This window comes from Mytilus galloprovincialis, chromosome 1, assembly GCF_965363235.1.
Source record: "Mytilus galloprovincialis chromosome 1, xbMytGall1.hap1.1, whole genome shotgun sequence".
NCBI classification, from domain to species: Eukaryota; Metazoa; Mollusca; class Bivalvia; order Mytilida; family Mytilidae; genus Mytilus; species Mytilus galloprovincialis.
In genome coordinates, this window is record NC_134838.1 from 28,554,211 (window position 1) to 28,576,330 (window position 22,120).

The window sequence follows — 22,120 nt, forward strand, 5'->3', positions numbered from 1 at the left end:
TAGGTGATGGGGTAGGGTGTCCGACATCAATTTTGCACTTTCTTTCAAAAAAATAAACTAAGCCGAAGAACACCCTGTGTTTATTCTCAAGTACACCACAGTTACCCGACCTTCCTTTGCACCTAGTGCGGACAAAAGTATTGCCGTACAATATTTTTTATTAACTTTTCTGTAAGGTAACGGGGTTGGGTGTCTGTTCCTAAATTTGGACCTACGTTCCAAAAAAAAAACTGTGCCGAAGAACACCTTGGGTTTCTTCTCCAGTACACCTCAGCTACCCAGCTTCCCTTTGCACCTTGTGCACACACAAGTATTGCCGTAGAACATTTTTTATTAACTTTTCTGTAAGTGTAAGATAGACTGTAAGGTAATAAGACTGACGGACTAAATCTTTGAACCTACATAAAAAACAATAAATTAAGCCGTAAAACACACTGTGTTTTTTCTGAAGTAGACCACAGCTACACAGCTTCCCTTTGTGCCTATTGCGGTAAATTATTTGAGGTCAATATTTCTTTTATTAGTTTTTCTGTTAGGTGATGGGGTAGGGTGTCCGACATCAATTTTGCACTTTCTTTCAAAAAAATAAACTAAGCCGAAGAACACCCTGTGTTTATTCTCAAGTACACCACAGTTACCTGACCTTCCTTTGCACCTAGTGCGGACAAAAGTATTGCCGTACAATATTTTTTATTAACTTTCCTGTAAGGTAGCGGGGTTGGGTGTCTGTTCCTAAATTTGGACCTACGTTCCAAAAAAAAAACTGTGCCGAAGAACACCTTGGGTTTCTTCTCCAGTACACCTCAGCTACCCAGCTTCCCTTTGCACCTAGTGCAGACACAAGTATTGCCGTAGAACATTTTTTATTAACTTTTCTGTAAGTGTAAGATAGACTGTAAGGTAATAAGACTGACGGACTAAATCTTTGAACCTACATAAAAAACAATAAACTAAGCCGTAAAACACACTGTGTTTTTTCTGAAGTAGACCACAGCTACACAGCTTCCCTTTGTGCCTATTGCGGACAATTAGTTGACGTCAATATTTTTTTTATTAATTTTTCTGTTAGGTGATGGGGTAGGGTGTCCGACATCAATTTTGCACTTTCTTTCAAAAAAGTAAACTAAGCCGAAGAACACCCTGTGTTTATTCTCAAGTACACCACAGTTACCCGACCTTCCTTTGCACCTAGTGCGGACAAAAGTATTGCCGTACAATATTTTTTATTAACTTTTCTGTAAGGTAGCGGGGTTGGGTGTCTGTTCCTAAATTTTGACCTACGTTCCAAAAAAAAACTGTGCCGAAGAACACCTTGGGTTTCTTCTCCAGTACACCTCAGCTACCCAGCTTCTCTTTGCACCTAGTGCACACACAAGTATTGCCGTAGAACATTTTTTATTAACTTGTCTGTAAGTGTAAGATAGACTGTAAGGTAATAAGACTGACGGACTAAATCTTTGAACCTACATAAAAAACAATAAACTATAAGCCGTAAAACAAACTGTGTTTTTTCTGAAGTAGACCACAGCTACACAGCTTCCCTTTGTGCCTATTGCGGTGAATTATTTGACGTCAATATTTTTTTTATTAATTTTTCTGTTAGGTGATGGGGTAGGGTGTCCGACATCAATTTTGCACTTTCTTTCAAAAAAATAAACTAAGCCGAAGAACATCCTGTGTTTTTCTCAAGTAAACCGCAGCTACCCGACCTTCCTTTGCACCTAGTGCAGACAAAAGTATTGCCGTACAATATTTTTTATTAACTTTTCTGTAAGGTAGCGGGGTTGGGTGTCTGTTCCTAAATTTGGACCTACGTTCTAAAAAAACTGTGCCGAAGAACACCTTGGGTTTATTCTCCAGTACACCTCAGCTACCCAGCTTCTCTTTGCACCTAGTGCACACACAAGTATTGCCGTAGAACATTTTTTATTAACTTTTCTGTAAGTGTAAGATAGACTGTAAGGTAATAAGACTGACGGACTAAATCTTTGAACCTACATAAAAAACAATAAACTAAGCCGTAAAACACACTGTGTTTTTTTCTGAAGTAGACCACAGCTACACAGCTTCCCTTTGTGCCTATTGCGGTGAATTATTTGACGTCGATATTTTTTTCATTATTTTTTCTGTTAGGTGATGGGGTAGGGTGTCCGACATCAATTTTGCACTTTCTTTCAAAAAAATAAACTAAGCCGAAGAACATCCTGTGTTTTTCTCAAGTAAACCGCAGCTACCCGACCTTCCTTTGCACCTAGTGCGGACAAAAGTTTTGCCGTACAATATTTTTTATTAACTTTTCTGTAAGGTAGCGGGGTTGGTGTCTGTTCCTAAATTGGGACCTACGTTCCAAAAAAACTGTGCGGAAGAACACCTTGGTTTCTTCTCCAGTACACCTCAGCTACCCAGCTTCCCTTTGCACCTAGTGCAGAGACAAGTATTGCCGTAAAACATTTTTTATTAACTTTTCTGTAAGTGTAAGGTAGACTGTAAGGTAATAAGACTGACGGACTAAATCTTTGAACCTACATAAAAAACAATAAACTAAGCCGTAAAACACACTGTGTTTTTTTCTGAAGTAGACCACAGCTACACAGCTTCCATTTGTGCCTATTGCGGACAATTATTTGTCGTCAATATTTTTTTTATTAATTTTTCTGTTAGGTGATGGGGTAGTGTGTCCGACATCAATTTTGCACTTTCTTTCAAAAAAATAAACTAAGCCGAAGAACACCCTGTGTTTATTCTCAAGTAAACCACAGTTACCCGACCTTCCTTTGCACCTAGTGCGGACAAAAGTATTGCCGTACAATATTTTTTATTAACTTTTCTGTAAGGTAGCGGGGTTGGGTGTCTGTTCCTAAATTTGGACCTACGTTCCAAAAAAAAACTGTGCCGAAGAACACCTTGGGTTTCTTCTCCAGTACACCTCAGCTACCCAGCTTCCCTTTGCACCTAGTGCAGACACAAGTATTGCCGTAGAACATTTTATATTAACTTGTCTGTAAGTGTAAGGTAGACTGTAAGGTAATAAGACTGACGCACTTAATCTTTGAACCTATATAAAAAACAATAAACTAAGCCGTAAAACTGAAGTAGACCACAGCTACACAGCTTCCCTTTGCACCTAGTGCAGACACAAGTATTGCCGTAGAACATTTTATATTAACTTGTCTGTAAGTGTAAGGTAGACTGTAAGGTAATAAGACTGACGGATTAAATCTTTGAACCTACATAAAAAACAATAAACTAAGCCGTAAAACTGAAGTAGACCACAGCTACACAGCTTCCATTTGTGCCTATTGCACACAATTATTTGACGTCAATATTTTTTTTATTAATTTTTCTGTTAGGTGATGGGGTAGGGTGTCCGACATCAATTTTGCACTTTCTTTCAAAAAAATAAACTAAGCCGAAGAACACCCTGTGTTTATTCTCAAGTACACCACAGTTACCCGACCTTCCTTTGCACCTAGTGCGGACAAAAGTATTGCCGTACAATATTTTTTATTAACTTTTCTGTAAGGTAACGGGGTTGGGTGTCTGTTCCTAAATTTGGACCTACGTTCCAAAAAAAAACTGTGCCGAAGAACACCTTGGGTTTCTTCTCCAGTACACCTCAGCTACCCAGCTTCCCTTTGCACCTAGTGCAGACACAAGTATTGCCGTAGAACATTTTTTATTAACTTTTCTGTAAGTGTAAGGTAGACTGTAAGGTATTAAGACTGCCGCACTAAATCTTTGAACCTACATAAAAAACAATAAACTAAGCCGTAAAACACACTGTGTTTTTTTCTGAAGTAGACCACAGCTACACAGCTTCCCTTTGTGCCTATTGCGGTGAATTATTTGACATCGATATTTTTTTCATTATTTTTTCTGTTAGGTGATGGGGTAGGGTGTCCGACATCAATTTTGCACTTTCTTTCAAAAAAATAAACTAAGCCGAAGAACATCCTGTGTTTTTCTGAAGTAAACCGCAGCTACCCGACCTTCCTTTGCACCTAGTGCGGACAAAAGTTTTGCCGTACAATATTTTTTATTAACTTTTCTGTAAGGTAGCGGGGTTGGTGTCTGTTCCTAAATTTGGACCTACGTTCCAAAAAAACTGTGCGGAAGAACACCTTGGTTTCTTCTCCAGTACACCTCAGCTACCCAGCTTCCCTTTGCACCTAGTGCAGACACAAGTATTGCCGTAGAACATTTTTTATTAACTTTTCTGTAAGTGTAAGGTAGACTGTAAGGTAATAAGACTGACGGACTAAATCTTTGAACCTACATAAAAAACAATAAACTAAGCCGTAAAACACACTGTGTTTTTTTCTGAAGTAGACCACAGCTACACAGCTTCCATTTGTGCCTATTGCGGACAATTATTTGTCGTCAATATTTTTTTAATTAATTTTTCTGTTAGGTGATGGGGTAGTGTGTCCGACATCAATTTTGCACTTTCTTTCAAAAAAATAAACTAAGCCGAAGAACACCCTGTGTTTATTCTCAAGTAAACCACAGTTACCCAACCTTCCTTTGCACCTAGTGCGGACAAAAGTATTGCCGTACAATATTTTTTATTAACTTTTCTGTAAGGTAGCGGGGTTGGGTGTCTGTTCCTAAATTTGGACCTACGTTCCAAAAAAAAAACTGTGCCGAAGAACACCTTGGGTTTCTTCTCCAGTACACCTCAGCTACCCAGCTTCCCTTTGCACCTAGTGCAGACACAAGTATTGCCGTAGAACATTTTATATTAACTTGTCTGTAAGTGTAAGGTAGACTGTAAGGTAATAAGACTGACGCACTTAATCTTTGAACCTACATAAAAAACAATAAACTAAGCCGTAAAACACATTGTGTTTTTTCTGAAGTAGACCACAGCTACACAGCTTCCCTTTGTGCCTATTGCGGTGAATTATTTGACGTCAATATTTTTTTTATTAATTTTTCTGTTAGGTGATGGGGTAGGGTGTCCGACATCAATTTTGCACTTTCTTTCAAAAAAATAAACTAAGCCGAAGAACATCCTGTGTTTTTCTCAAGTAAACCGCAGCTACCCGACTTTCCTTTGCACCTAGTGCGGACAAAAGTATTGCCGTACAATATTTTTTATTAACTTTTCTGTAAGGTAGCGGGCTTGGGTGTCTGTTCCTAAATTTGGACCTACGTTCCAAAAAAACTGTGCGGAAGAACACCTTGGGTTTCTTCTCTAGTACACCTCAGCTACCCAGCTTCCCTTTGCACCTAGTGCAGACACAAGTTTTGCCGTAGAACATTTTTTATTAACTTTTCTGTAAGTGTAAGGTAGACTGTAAGGTAATAAGACTGACGGATTAAATCTTTGAACCTACATAAAAAAACAATAAACTAAGCCGTAAAACACACTGTGTTTTTTTCTGAAGTAGACCACAGCTACACAGCTTCCATTTGTGCCTATTGCGGACAATTATTTGACGTCAATATTTTTTTTATTAATTTTTCTGTTAGGTGATGGGGTAGGGTGTCCGACATCAATTTTGCACTTTCTTTCAAAAAAAGAAACTAAGCCGAAGAACACCCTGTGTTTATTCTCAAGTAAACCACAGTTACCCGACCTTCCTTTGCACCTAGTGCGGACAAAAGTATTGCCGTACAATATTTTTTATTAACTTTTCTGTAAGGTAGCGGGGTTGGGTGTCTGTTCCCAAATTTGGACCTACGTTCCAAAAAAAACAACTGTGCCGAAGAACACCTTGGGTTTCTTCTCCAGTACACCTCAGCTACCCAGCTTCCCTTTGCACCTAGTGCAGACACAAGTATTGCCGTAGAACATTTTTTATTAACTTTTCTGTAAGTGTAAGGTAGACTGTAAGGTAATAAGACTGACGCACTAAATCTTTGAACCTACATAAAAAACAATAAACTAAGCCGTAAAACACACTGTTTTTTTCTGAAGTAGACCACAGCTACACAGCTTCCCTTTGTGCCTATTGGGGACAATTATTTGACGTCAATATTTTTTTTATTAATTTTTCTGGTAGGTGATGGGGTAGGGTGTCCGACATCAATTTTGCACTTTCTTTGAAAAAAATAAACTAAGCCGAAGAACATCCTGTGTTTTTCTCAAGTAAACCGCAGCTACCCGACCTTCCTTTGCACCTAGTGCAGACAAAAGTATTGCCGTACAATATTTTTTATTAACTTTTCTGTAAGGTAGCGGGGTTGGGTGTCTGTTCCTAAATTTGGACCTACGTTCCAAAAAAAAACTGTGCCGAAGAACACCTTGGGTTTCTTCTCCAGTACACCTCAGCTACCCAGCTTCCCTTTGCACCTAGTGCAGACACAAGTATTGCCGTAGAACATTTTTTATTAACTTTTCTGTAAGTGTAAGGTAGACTGTAAGGTAATAAGACTGACGGACTAAATCTTTGAACCTACATAAAAAACAATAAACTAAGCCGTAAAACACATTGTGTTTTTTCTGAAGTAGACCACAGCTACACAGCTTCCCTTTGTGCGTATTGCGGTTAATTATTTGACGTCAATATTTTTTTTATTAATTTTTCTGTTAGGTGATGGGGTAGGGTGTCCGACATCAATTTTGCACTTTCTTTCAAAAAAAGAAACTAAGCCGAAGAACACCCTGTGTTTATTCTCAAGTAAACCACAGTTACCCGACCTTCCTTTGCACCTAGTGCGGACAAAAGTATTGCCGTACAATATTTTTTATTAACTTTTCTGTAAGGTAGCGGGGTTGGGTGTCTGTTCCCAAATTTGGACCTACGTTCCAAAAAAAACAACTGTGCCGAAGAACACCTTGGGTTTCTTCTCCAGTACACCTCAGCTACCCAGCTTCCCTTTGCACCTAGTGCAGACACAAGTATTGCCGTAGAACATTTTTTATTAACTTTTCTGTAAGTGTAAGGTAGACTGTAAGGTAATAAGACTGACGCACTAAATCTTTGAACCTACATAAAAAACAATAAACTAAGCCGTAAAACACACTGTTTTTTTCTGAAGTAGACCACAGCTACACAGCTTCCCTTTGTGCCTATTGGGGACAATTATTTGACGTCAATATTTTTTTTATTAATTTTTCTGGTAGGTGATGGGGTAGGGTGTCCGACATCAATTTTGCACTTTCTTTGAAAAAAATAAACTAAGCCGAAGAACATCCTGTGTTTTTCTCAAGTAAACCGCAGCTACCCGACCTTCCTTTGCACCTAGTGCAGACAAAAGTATTGCCGTACAATATTTTTTATTAACTTTTCTGTAAGGTAGCGGGGTTGGGTGTCTGTTCCTAAATTTGGACCTACGTTCCAAAAAAAAACTGTGCCGAAGAACACCTTGGGTTTCTTCTCCAGTACACCTCAGCTACCCAGCTTCCCTTTGCACCTAGTGCAGACACAAGTATTGCCGTAGAACATTTTTTATTAACTTTTCTGTAAGTGTAAGGTAGACTGTAAGGTAATAAGACTGACGGACTAAATCTTTGAACCTACATAAAAAACAATAAACTAAGCCGTAAAACACACTGTGTTTTTTCTGAAGTAGACCACAGCTACACAGCTTCCCTTTGTGCGTATTGCGGTTAATTATTTGACGTCAATATTTTTTTTATTAATTTTTCTGTTAGGTGATGGGGTAGGGTGTCCGACATCAATTTTGCACTTTCTTTCAAAAAAATAAACTAAGCCGAAGAACACCCTGTGTTTATTCTCAAGTAAACCACAGTTACCCGACCTTCCTTTGCACCTAGTGCGGACAAAAGTATTGCCGTACAATATTTTTTATTAACTTTTCTGTAAGGTAGCGGGGTTGGGTGTCTGTTCCTAAATTTGGACCTACGTTAAAAATCTGTGCCGAAGAACACCTTGGGTTTCTTCTCCAGTATACCCCAGCTACCCAGCTTCCCTTTGCACCTAGTGCAGACAAAAATTTTGCCGTAGAACATTTTCTATTAACTTTTCTTCATGGAAGACTTTAAGGTGAGAAGACTGTCAGACTCAATCCTTGAACCTACCTGAAAAACAATAAACTAAGCCGAAGAACACACTGTGTTTTTTCTGAAGTAGACCGCAGCTACCCAGCTCCCCTTTGCGCCCATTGTGGACAATGATTTGACAAAGAACATTTTTTATTATTTTTTTTCTGTAAAGTAATAGGGTAGTGTGTCCGGCCCCAACTTTGCACTTTCTTTCGAAAATATAAACGAAGCCGAAGAACACCCTGTGTGTTTTCTCAAGTAATCCATAGCAACCCGACCTTTCTTTGCACCTAGTGCAGACAGTAGTATTGCCGTACAATATTTTTCATATGAATTTTTCTGTAAGGTACCGGGGTTGGGTGTCTGAAAGGGCCAAGTGAGCTTTTCTCATTACTTGGCGTCCGGCGTCCGTCGTCGTCCGTCGTCCTTAGCTTTTACAAAAATCTTCTCCTCTGAAACTACTGGGCCAAATTGAACCAAACTTGGCCACAATCATCATTGGGGTATCTAGTTTAACAAATGTGTGGCGTAACCCGGTGAACCAACCAAAATGGCCGCCACGGCTGAAAATAGAACATAGAGGTAAAATGCAGTTTTTGGCTTATAACTCAAAAACCAAAGCATTTAGAGGAAATCTGACATGGGGTAAACATGTTTATCAGGTCAATATCTATCTGCCCTGAAATTTTGAGATGAATTGGTCAACCCGTTGTTGGATTGCTGCTCATGAATTGGTAATTTTGAGGAAATTTTGCTTTTTTTGGTTATTATCTTGAATATTATTATAGATAGAGATAAACTGTAAACAGCAATAATGTTCAGCAAAGTTAGATTTACAACAAAATTACACGACTGAAATGGTCAGTTGACCTCTTTAGGAGTTATTGCCCTTTATAGTCAATTTTTAACCATTTTTCATAAATCCAAGTAATCTTTTGGAAAAATCTTCTCCTCTGAAACTACTGGGCCAAATTGAACCAAGCTTGGCCACAATCATCATTGGGGTATCTAGTTTAAAAAAATTGTGGCGTTACCCGGTCAACCAACCAAGATGGCCGCCACGGCTAAAAATAGAACATAGGGGTAAAATGCAGTTTTTGGCTTATAACTCAAAAACCAAAACATTTAGAGGAAATATGACTGGAATAAAATGTTTATCAAGTCAAGATCTATCTGCCCTGAAATTTTCAGATGAATCGGTCAACCTGTTGTTGGGTTGCTGCCCCTGAATTGGTAATTATGAGGAAATTTTGCTGTTTTTGGTTATTATGTTGAATTTTTTTATAGATAGAGATAAACTGTAAACAGCAATAATGTTCAGCAAAGTTAGATTTACAAATAAGTCACATGACCGAAATGGTCAGTTGACCCCTTTAGGAGTTATTGCCCTTTATAGTCAATTTTAACCATTTTTCATAAATCCAAGTAATCTTTTAGAAAAAATCTTCTCCTCTGAAACTACTGGGCCAAATTAATTCAAACTTGGCCACAATCATCATTGGGGTATCTAGTTTAGAAAATTTGTGGCGTGACCCGGTCAACCAACCAAGATGGCCGCCACGGCTAAAAATAGAACATAGGGGTAAAATGCAGTTTTTGGCCTATAACTAAAAAACCAAAACAATTAGAGGAAACATGACTGGAATAAAATGTTTATCAGGTCAAGATCTATCTGCCCTGAAATTTTCAGATGAATCGGTCAACCTGTTGTTGGGTTGCTACCCCTGAATTGGTAATTTTGAGGAAATTTTGCTGTTTTTGGTTATTATCTTGAATATTATTATAGATAGAGATAAACTGTAAACAGCAATAATGTTCATCAAAGTAAGATTGACAAATAAGTCAACATTACCGAAATGGTCAGTTGACGCCTTTAGGAGTTATTGCCCTTTATAGTCAATTTTTAACCATTTTTCGTAAATCTTAGTTATCTTTTACAAAAATCTTCTCCTCTGAAACTACTTGGCCAAATTCATTCAAACTTTTCCACAATCATCTTTGGGGTATCTTTTTAGAAAAATGTGTCCGATGACCTGGCCATCCAACCAAGATGGCCACCACAGCTAAAAAGAGAACAGGGGTAAAATGTAGATATTGGCTTATAACTCTGAAACCAAATCATTTAGAGCAAAACTGACAAAGAGTTAAATTGTTAATCAAGTCAATATATATCTGCCCTGAAATATTCAAATGAATTGGACAACCAGTTGTTGGGTTGCTGCCCTCCAATTGGTAATTTTTAAAGAAATTTTGCCGTTTTTGGTTATTATCTTGAAAACGATTATAGATAGCGATAAACTAAAAACAGCGATAATGTTCAGCAAAGTAAAATCTACAAATAAGTCAACATGACCTAAATGGTCAATTGACCCCTTAAGGAGTTATTGTCCTTTATAGTCAATTTTTAACAATTTTCATTAATTTGGTAAATTTATGTAAATTTTTACCAAATATTTTTCTCTGTTACTAATGGGCAAAGTTCATTATAGATATAATTGTAAGAAGCAAGAACATTCAGTAAAGTAAGAATTTCAACCACATCACAATCACCAAAATACAATTTTGTCATGAATCCATTTGTGTCCTTCGTTTAATATGCACAAAGACCAAGGTGAGCGACACAGGCTCTTTAGAGCCTCTAGTTTCTCAAGTAGACCACAGCTACCCAGCTCCCCTTTGCGCCTATTGTGGGCAATGATTTGACACAGAACTTATTTTTTTCTTTTTTCTGTAAGTAGTGGGGTAGGGTGTGCGGCCCCACCTTTGAACTTTCTTTTAAAAAGAATAAACTAAGCCGAAGAACACCCTGTGTTTTTTCTCAAGTAATCCATAGCAACCCGGCCTTTCTTTGGACCTAGTGCGGACAGAAGTATTGCCGTACAATATTTTTTATTAACTTTTCTGTAAGGTAACGGCGTTGTGTGTCTGACCCTAAATTTGGACCTTCGTTAAAAAACTGTGCCGAAGAACACCTTCGGTTTCTTCTCCAGTACACATCAGCTACACAGCTTCCCTTTGCACCTAGTGCAGACACAAGTATTGCCGTAGAACATTTTTTATTAACTTTTCTGTAAGTGTAAGGTAGACTGTAAGGTAATAAGACTGTCCGACTTAATCTTTCAACCTACATAATTAACAATAAACTAAGCCGTAGAACACACTGTGTTTTTTTCTGAAGTAGACAACAGCTACACAGCGTCCCTTTGTGCCTATTGCGGACAAGTATTTGACGTCAATATTTTTTATTAATTTTTCTGTTAGGTGTCAGATGGGGTAGGGTGTCCGACATCAATTTTGCACTTTCTTTCACAAAAATAAACTAAGCCGAAGAACACACTGTGTTTTTTCTCAAGTAAAGCACAGCTACCCGACATTCCTTTGCAACTAGTGCGGACAAAAGTATTGCCGTTCAATATTTTTATTAACTTTTCTGTAAGGTAGCGGGGTTGGATGTCTGACCCTAAATTTGGACCTACGTTAAAAAAAAACTGTGCCAAAGAACACCTTGGGTTTCTTCTCCAGTACACATCAGCTACCCAGCTTCCCTTTGCACCTAGTGGAGACACAAGTTTTGCCGTAGAACATTTTTTATTAACTTTTCTGTAAGGTAGACTGTAAGGTAGACTGTAAGGTAATAAGACTGTCTGACTCAATCTTTTAACCTACTTAAAAACAATAAACTAAGCCGTAGAACACACTGTGTTTTTTCTGAAGTAGACCACAACTACACAGCTTCCCTTTGCGCCTGTTGCAGAGAATGATTTGACGTCAATATTTTTTATTAATTTTTTTAGTGGCCTATCAAAGTGATCAAGTCTTCAATACCGTTAGTAATAAGAACATACTTCCAATGGTCTATACAACCACAAATGCAAACAATAACAACTTGCTAGCTTTGAATGTGTTTTATGAATTTAATTCAATCGTTCATCATCAAGATGTAACGGTCATAGAACAACATCGTCCATACTTTGTGAAGACGCGTCGCCAATATTTTTGTTTCGAAAATAAATTTCCTCTATAAAGTATTTAGATATATGCATGCAGATGGTTGTATTGACTTTTAAATGGTTTATGCTGTATTTACATTGTTTTTCATGTTTTTATGTATTATACACTTGGAATATGCATTATATACATACTTCCGAAAATTTACAGACCTAACATTGTTGAGCTGTTGTTTAGACGAATTATATAATACACATAATGTATTTTCAGCCTTGTATCAACATCACTGCTGGTGATACGATGGAAAACAAAATTGTTGTCGAGTCGTCACTGGTTCAGACGTACTTATAATATAATTATTTCTGTGACTGCATCTTACATTAATTTGTAGGATCCTTTACAAAAGATAATTCAGCTGATCTGTAACAATTCTATCTTCATGCCTAATACATCGTGTACTGTGTTACGACGCTAGATAAAAACTGTCAAGGAAAGGTAACACACGGCCACCGAAAACTTTATAGAGCCTAGGTGGTTGAGTGGTCTAGCGCGTCGGGCATAGTGCAAGGCGATTTGGTGCCACGATATCTCAATAGCATGAGTTTGAATCTCGGGCATAGTGCAAGGCTTCCACAAATTTACAGATATAACATTGTTGGGCTGTTGTTTAGACGAATTCTATAATATATATCATATATAAATGTGCTTTATCTAAATAAAAAAAATATGGATCTTTAATATCTTGCTTAAATGTTTAAAACAAACTGAAAAAAAAAGAATTGAATACCCAAAATGGGAGATTAGAATTTGTCATCGTTAAAACAAAAGATTACTTGGAAGTATAAAAGAAATTTGTCAGATAGTGTATAATAAAAAGAATTCAAGAAGATTGTTAATTGCTTATTATTATTTCTTGTTGACTGTCGTGACACGTATATCATGCGGTCCTATGATTTTGCGCCAATTGGCATTTCATTTGCGCCAGAAACTATATTTCGTTTGCACCAAAAATAAAACATTTCATTCGCCCCACACATGCTATAATACAGGTAAATATAGTTTTTGATGATATAATAAAACGCATTCCTCCGACATCAGTCATCGTAACAACAATAAAATCACTATGCATTTATACGGTTTTAATAAGAGACTGTACATGTATACTATAAATGTTAGAACACAGTTCTGCTACAAATTAACGCGATCATCAAACATAACAGACAGCACTTTACACTGGGGTTAAACTAAAAGTTTGTTCTGACACAAGACTTGAAAGCAGCGGCTCAGATGTACTCCTAGATATTGAATAACCGATATGTGTGGTCATAAAACAAATATTTTCTCTATATAAAATACGGAGATATGGTGTGATTGCCAATGAGACAACTTTCCACCAACGTTCAAATGAAGTGAATTGAAGCAATTATATGCAACCTTACGGCCTTCAAAAGTGAAAAAAAAACATACCGTATTGTCATCTAGAAACAGTCCCGAAACATATGGCTTCATCGTAAATCAGTAATATAGTAATATTCCTATATCAGGACGGATTGTATAATAAAGATGACAGCAATATTTGAACACAATGACTACAAAATGCTGTCCACATCAATTTAGAGTGCCATCATTTCCTCTCTGTATCCAAAATAATGAACAGTCACTAAAGTCAGTATTTTGGGATGGTTTGTATTCTTCTTCTTCTTTATTATTTCCTCTACTATCTGGAGTACCACTACTTTTGTAATATAGCACGGATAAACAACTTTTACTATCAGCAACTGTCTGCATGTGCAGGAATAAATTACAGTGAATATAATCGATGCACAAACCAGTATAATTACGCCTATAAATCAATTTTTCAAGATACTGGTATAAAGGATATTAACACTGTCTGTCGTACCCACCACCAGTTTAAAACAAAGCTCTTTAATGGCATCACCAAACACTGATATGACTGATTCATGTATTTTATGAAAAGCCGAGTGAAAAAGTAAGAGAAGTTCTCTTCTTGGATTAGTGTACTGTAAATATATTATGTCGGTTGATTGATTTTGTTTGTAGTGTAACGTCCAGGGGCACATGTTTCATTCATGTTCAGAACGAGTATATTTTCGGACGTCCCAGTTATCATTTATTATCGTTATGGATAAGTGTGTATACATTGACGAGATGGTACACATGTACATACTTATACAACACCTTAATAATATCCCTATACACACACTGTACAATTTGTGTTTGAACATTTTTCAAAACAGAATCTTAAATCATGTAAATCAAAGGCAAACAAGGTTAATTACAATTAAAATCCTTACATTGAATGTATAGAGTTTTATTTAGGAAGAGATTGCTAAAAATGGGGAACGAAGCAACGTAAACCATGATGTTTATATCCCGTCATATAAAAATAGTTCTCCGGTGTGTTTGATAACCTGTCTAGCCGCCTCGACATTTATACAAAAAAAAGAAAAATATATAAAATCTGCTATTCAGTAAAGTTATTCATGTTATTGGGACTGATTTTTTGTAATTAATAAAAGTTCATATTTCGAATTAAAAGTGTTTTTGAATTGTTCTGGTTTGAAACACATATACGTATAATATTAAGATAAAAGCCGTTTTAATCAAATAAAATGTACAAATGAACACAAAGTTTATTTCTTAATGTACACAATCAGTTAACGCGAAAAGTAAACATGTAAACGCGCGTTTACTTTCAAGTGCATGAATACATACACTTGTGAAATCTGTAGTTAACACCCCTTTTCTTTTAAGTGCACGTAAAAATAAACTTGTGAAATCTGAAGTAAACGCCCGTTTACTACTAACTAAACGGACACAGAGTAAACGCGCATTTACTCGGGTAGACATTAGAAATTTCCATTTTGACCGTGTTAACGTAATTGAAGTAGGTTATATAGGTATTAACTTTGTTTAAGTGTATCATATAAAAGAGAAAGTCGTTAACTTGTTTTTAAATTTACGTTGTTAATGAAAACGAGCTTTTTCTAACCAGAAATACACAAAAATCACTACATATATCCCATTGACTTACCAATACAACAATTCTACATTATAGAAAACCTTCGAATAATTCAAAATACATTTCTTTAGGAGACATTACAGTTGCCAACATTATTATACATATCAACCATATGAGCCCACTATACATTGTCTTTTATTTTCTTTTATCAGATTGGCCTAAATATACAATTTAAACATGTTAAACTGATCCACATCGCCTCACCTATTATTGATATCAATGTTGGTTTTGATACCAATGTCCATTTAAGATTTCGTTATTTATACAACTTTGTAAAATTAATACCATAATTTATAAAAGGTTTCCACACAAAAAGAGACTGATTTTGGAAGTGGGATTCATCTGTATAAATTTGACATTTAGTGATCTTTTGCACGGTGATATATTTTATAAAGCTAACAGGAATGATAATTGTGTTCATTCATTTTGTTTGACTTAATAGACGTACTAATAAAGATACTATTTATTTTGAAGCGAAATGTACATAACTTTTTATTACACTTCTAAAGAATAATGATAAGATTAACCTGTCGAAAAAAGAACTAGCATTTAACAACTCATATAACATGTCCACAACTTGAAATTTAAGATATCTCTACAGTACATTTACTCCCTTTGTATCAATCGAAATGGATACCTGCCTTCGTGATCTAACAGCCTGATTCGCCAAGGTGATAAATTTACTTGACAACTTTAATTAAATGTTTGCATCTCACTTGTACCGTGGTGAAAGGGTTATTTTCGAGACTATTACACAGTTGTTAGACTTATTTGAACTATCATTCTTTTGAGGATAACATATATTTTCTTTCTTTTATTTCTACATAAAGTTTACCCACATTGTCGTCAACATAAGATACAAATTTGAAATTGAAATATGTTATTGTTAGTCAAATATGTCAAATAGCGAGATATTCGTATGAAAGCCAAAACGAACCCACTTCATGTAATGTCGTACTAAACAGGTAAACATAAATTAAACCCCAGCAGGATTACTTTTATAATATATTGAACTAATAATAAATATTTATACATTTTTTGGACTGACTAATTCGTCTTCTTCGATCTACGGATTACTAAATGGAGAAAATTTTATATCAACTTCGAAAAATTAAACTATACTGAAATATCTATTTGCCATATGAAATCCCCCGTGGAAAACAAATAGAAAAGGATGTCGTAAATTCATGTTGCTTGGTCTGAAGTTTTCTATGTTGTGATTTGTGTACAGTTGTTTGTCTGTTTGTCTTTTTCGTTTTAATCTATGGCGTTGTCAGTTTATTTTCGACTCATGAGTTTGAATGTCCCTTTGGTATCATTTGCCTCTTTTATACGATGTAAAGATGATACCTATGTAAAAAGGAAAATTCTTTGACGGCTTCGTATTCAGTTGTTCGTCATATACTTGTTACCAGTCTGCAACAATTTGACAGTTGTTTTTCATTCGTTTGATGAATTTGAGCTTATGATTTTACCATTAGGTAAAAGACTTTCGTTTTGAACTTTCCTTGGAGTGCAGTATTTTTGCTTCTTTACTTTATGCAAACGTATGTATGACGTTTTTTGTTAAATGAAGAATTTTAGAGAAAAAGTAAACAGAGCAAGGTCATTGAACAGAGAATAACAAATCTAATATAACACTGACATTTTAAGAATGAAATTAGCAATTCATTTTGTATTCAAGGCCGTGCGATCAATAGAGAGTAAATACTCATGACGCTTCCACATTTCAACTTAAGGCCTAATTTGAATATGTAAAAGTCCATGCAATATATTGCTTATCTAACACAGGACCCATCAAATTTTATTTCACTTTGTCTGTTTTACAACTCGTGTTATCGTGTTTTTATCTGGTTCTCTGACTTTTTATCAAGAACTAGATATGCATTTTGGTAAAACAGGCTTACCGTTCGTTATTTGATGACAGTTTTTTTTTTAGATAGCCAAGATTATTTTTTTATTTACTACGGATATTTACACAAGATATTATCCCCGATGCTTGTTAAAACCCAACATCAAATTGGCAGTATTTGGCCACAATATAGAGATATAGGAAGATGTGGTGTGAGTGCCAATGAGACAACTCTCCATCCAAATAACAATGTATACAAGTAAACCATTTTCGGTCAATGTACGGCCTTCAACACGGAGCCTTGGCTCACACCGAACAAAAAGCTATATAGGGCCACACAATTGCTTGTGTAAAACCATTCAAATGGGAAAACCAACGGTCTTATCTATATGAAAAAACGAGAAACGAGAAACACGTATAAATTACATAAACAAACGACAACTACTGCACATCAGATTCCTGCCTTAGGACAGGTGCAAACATTTGCAGCGGGATTAAACGTTTTAATGGTACCAAACCTTCGCCCTTTTTCTGAAACAATAGCATAACATCACAACATAGAAAACCACACGATAAAATATCAATTGGAAGGCTTAACTCAATAAAAAAATGTAAATTTACACACTATGAACGAGTAAATTTGATCTGCGATACCTGAATGCAAATGCACAGTTAATAACATATTAGGGACACACATACAAAACCAAAAAGTAAACAAAAAAGTCCAAACAAAGCCATGGCAAAACACCACCGCGAAATATATAACCCTTCGAAAATAATCACTTTTGAAAAAAAAAAAACGGTTTTCATAATATCTACAGGTAAATGCAAAATAACTTTGTCGTTTTAGGTATACAACTCATAGTCTATATTGGTAATATTATTTTAAATTCATACATATTGTATATAAGTAGTAGTATTTAAATTGATACATATTGTATATAAGTAGTATTATTTAAATTGATACATATTGTATATAAGTAATATCAATATACATGTATGTATTTGCCACATATCGCTGGCAATGTAACTGTGACTGTGATATTTGAAAATATGAGGTTACCGGCATATCTCTGATTATGGCAACCGTACTATCAAATACATATAAATGACTACCACATATTGTGGTAACTGAAGATAACATCAAAACAATTTGGATCCATGTGGGAACACAGGTGAAGTATCAAACCCCTTATCATGCTTATAGTGTTAATCTGTAGTGACAGATACAATTTTTAAAACGAAATGTGTTTTAATGCAGCGAATTCTGCTACATTGACTGTAAAAGCAGACCGTGGTTATACTGTCAACGACCATAACGTAGGGGTTCGCTGCCGAGCTGTGTGTCAAATACATTACCCAATAATCAAAACATTTCAACATAAATTATAAAGTGAGGTCATTCGTTTACAAAAATTAAAAATAATTGTTTTGCCGCTATTCAAACTAGATAATTAATGATATTTATACATCAAATTTCTGTTTCAGTAGTTGAGAATTTATACTCACCAATAAACTCATCAAAGATACGATGATTGAAATTTTGTATTTGCGCCAGACGCGCGTTTCGTCTACAAGAGACTGATCAGTGACGCTCGAATAAATTTTTTTTAGAAAGACCAAATAAAGTACGAAGTTGAACAGCATTTAGGACCAAGAATTCCTAAACGTTTTGCCAAATACAGCTAAGGTAATATATTCCTGAGGTCGTAAAACCTTAGTATTTCAGAAATTCATAGTTTTGTTAACAGTTAATTTATGATTATGACCCAATCAATTATATTGGCTTTAGCATGAGCAACAAAACAACCTTAATGTGTATAACAAAAAAATGTTTCTAGTCAATGATTGTTGTACCCCGTCAATTTTAATATATTTTCACTTCTGGAAATTTATCACAATTTTCAACAACCAAATCTTGACGGATTTCGTCTCAAATCTGTGTATTTTTGTCCATTTCTGAAAAAAATAAAGTTGTTTCAGAACTATAAGGCAATGTCCCTTTTATTGCTAAACTTATCTATTCTGATCACAATGTGTACGTATAATTAATGTCTTTCAGTATACCTTCACTAGTCATAATATGGACAAAACATCTGATGATAACCTCAAACTACCATACACAGGCCCTGTCAAACCACTCTAAACTACTGTGAATGTCATTGTTATCATATGAATAAAGTGCAATGAAGTGCAAATTTTCAAACTTGTCCTTTCACATAACATTAATGTATGTCATTGAAAACCACTTATCAGTGAGAAATGCACATGAGGATTTTAAGTAAACATTGTGACACCACACGTAATACGATGTCATTAAATAACTACCGATCAAAATAATGCTAAGAACAGGTGGCAGTGTTGCATGGAGAAACAGTTGCCTCAAGGTTTAACTCGAAATATCGAGCCGAAAAGATCATTAACTAAGCATTTCTTATATAATATCAAGACCATAGCAACAGTTTTTATATCAGCATATTTTCAACATTCTGCCTGTTATTTCACTTTCATAAATACCCCTAATAAACAATATAGCGCTTGCTTAATAAAACAAAATGCTTACCAGTTATTCAGAACTTTTTATAAACCCCTAATTTGCCGTCTCAGTTTAAATAGCAATGATATGTCTGAAACAGAAATAAGACTTAAAAACTACTCAGGTTTTGTTATCATTTGATTTAAATGCATAAGTAGTATCATGATAATTGAGAGAGAAAAAAAATCTTTGAAAGTTTAACACAAAAAAGAGAGATGCTTCTCCCTTGTGGCTTACAAACCTTCATTTAAACCTTTTATACGAGGAGCAATCAGAAGTAGGTTAATAGCTGAATAGGTGTAGCGCTATTTTTCCAAAAGGTTTGACCCTCCCCATTTTCTTTGAGAAAAGACAATATCTTGTGATTTGCTAGTGTGCATTAAAATATAATTATTCATGATTTTCTTAAGACATGTTTGTCTGTTATTTGCATATTCTAATGACCAGCTTATAATTAACGGTCAAATTATTGGTGTAAAGCACACGTAATGATGTATCAAATTTTATTCGTATGAAGTGTGTTATTTCCCTTGATTTTCAGTTATTCCTGTAGACTGGAATGATAAGTACATAACAATGTATTTAGTGTGTCATGTTTACTTACAATGTAATACTACTAAATGTTTCCATAAAACGTTCGTGCTTTTCAAGTCAATAACAAGTGCCTTTCGGCGTCTCTAGGGAGTTTTGATTATGCCTAAAAGAAGTGTTCAATTTGATCATGCTAGCAAAGACTTACCTAAATTTAAAGATCGCTATGTTGTTTTCTTTCACTACTTATTGCAGGTGACCACGATTTAAATGTGTTTGTGTTCATGCTAGATGCAAATGAGAGTGTGAGACAAGATATCGTTAGCAACAAAATGTCACTTGTTGTTAGAAATAAAATATTACTATAAAATAACTATTTTCCGATCAATAGAACTTTGCATATGTTATTCCCTTTTTCAAAAGTGATGACAAATCATTACCCTCTTACTACAGGCTTGCTTTAATATATTAACAACTATGTTTTCAAAAGTAAAACACATTTGTGCCTCAGTATTCGGTGTTAGGGCCGTTATGATGTTTAAAATATATTAATGATATGGTTTGATTTGACAATGAGTTGATGGTGACTCTGGAGGCGAAAGGCTTTTTACAGATAATAGTTTACTGTACCTAATAAATTTAATATGTTGTTATTGTTTAAGGAAGTGGTCAAAAAGAAGGCTGGTAAAGTTTATCCAAATATAACAGAATTATAAATAGTTATGATATTCAATATGAGATACTATACAAAGTAATTTTTCTTTTTATTTTGAGGATGTTACATTAGAAACAGTTCATACGCATAAGTATCTCGGTGTCATATTTAGTAATGATTTTGAATGGGGCAATCATGATGATAACTGAGGAAAAAAAAACCCTTCAAAGTAGCTTAATATTTTACAAAAATGGAAATTTACACTTAGACATTATAAGAAGGGAATATTTGGAGAATAATTACATCACTTGTATTTGTCCAATTCTGGTGTATTTATCACAAGTTAGAGATAACAATGAGAAAGTAAATTCTGATCGATTGGAGAGTAACCATATCGAGGCTGCTCGAATAGTTACGGGATCAACAAATAACGATAGTGGAAACAGTATCCTTAATGAGGCGTAATTTGAAAAAAAATTAACGGAAGATGGGAGGTTAAAACACTAGCTTTTTTATAAGATTAAATAACCAAGCTCCAGATTATTTGGTTCCGAATTTTGTATCAGATATTAATTATAATAATTTGAGTAACAATCAGAATACCACAATTCCCGTAAACCATTCATCAACTACTCCAGTCTTTTTCATCATCCATTACATTGTGGAATGCTTTGGACAGAAGTGTTAGACCTATTGCTTAATTGTTTTGTTGAAACGAAAGTTGCATAAACTATATTATAGAAACAAAAACATCTCGATTTTTTTCGAGGAAGACCATTTGCGTTTTTTACAACAGATGAAGCGTTCTGCATTCTGACTTTATCAAATCAAATTTGATACAAAGTATTAATTGTTCCTGTGGTTTAATCAATGCAAATATCGACCACTATTTAATTTATTGTATTAATTTTTCATCACCTAGAAATCTATTGTCAAATAAAATTACAAGTGTTTTTAATGTCGATATAACAATCGATTTACTATTTTGTCGGGGTGATGTGTTGAGTACTGAATGTTACTAATGTTGAATGCTGATTAACAGGAAGACAAAGTAGAAAAGTGTTTTCTTTTCTCGACAACGACATCGTGTCATACAGTGCAAAACTAAAAAGTGCAAAGGGGGTTTGTCTTCATACTGTCATTATGTCATTCAAATGTATCATGTTACACAGGTAATACTGGTCGTTATTGAAGTAAAACAAAATCTATTAAATGAAGTCCTAGCATGTTGGATTTAAACGCAGGTGGAAGATAGGTCCGCTGCTGTATACCCTGAGGTAATCGGTGCCCTCAGGTAACCGGGGGAATTGGTCATCGATTATTTCGCACGAAAATATAGTTCCCTATGTAGATCAATCCTAATACCACATTGTAATGTGACTTAATACCAAAACCAATGTAATTAAATAATGTCTTCATTCTCATTATAGAACTTCATGGACGTTGTATTGTTTATGTTATGAATGTGTACATGTGAACTGAGTTCATTTGAGATGAATTGGTTGAATTGTAAGGTGTTTTTGTTTGGGGGGTGACCTCAGGTAACCCCCGTAATTAAAGAATAGTAAATACTATGCTATAATATATTTTATGCTGCAATA

The 22,120-nt window shown here is 35.2% G+C and overlaps 2 long non-coding RNA genes across 2 annotated transcripts in view; one reads left to right on the plus strand and one right to left on the minus strand.

The window, feature by feature from the left end:
• Positions 1–13,175, plus strand: part of LOC143071069 (uncharacterized) — an 89,785-nt gene extending 76,610 nt beyond the window's left edge. The window contains exon 3 of the long non-coding RNA XR_012976779.1: positions 12,173–13,175. This is a non-coding gene — a long non-coding RNA (uncharacterized LOC143071069). The remainder of the gene's footprint in view (positions 1–12,172) is intronic.
• Positions 13,176–17,661: 4,486 nt separating this feature from the next.
• Positions 17,662–19,426, minus strand: LOC143071083 (uncharacterized). Its single transcript, XR_012976785.1, has 2 exons — positions 19,361–19,426; positions 17,662–18,756 (listed from the first exon to the last, which is right to left on the minus strand). It is a non-coding gene; the product is annotated as an uncharacterized LOC143071083 (long non-coding RNA).
• Between the last annotated feature and the right edge of the window lie 2,694 nt (positions 19,427–22,120).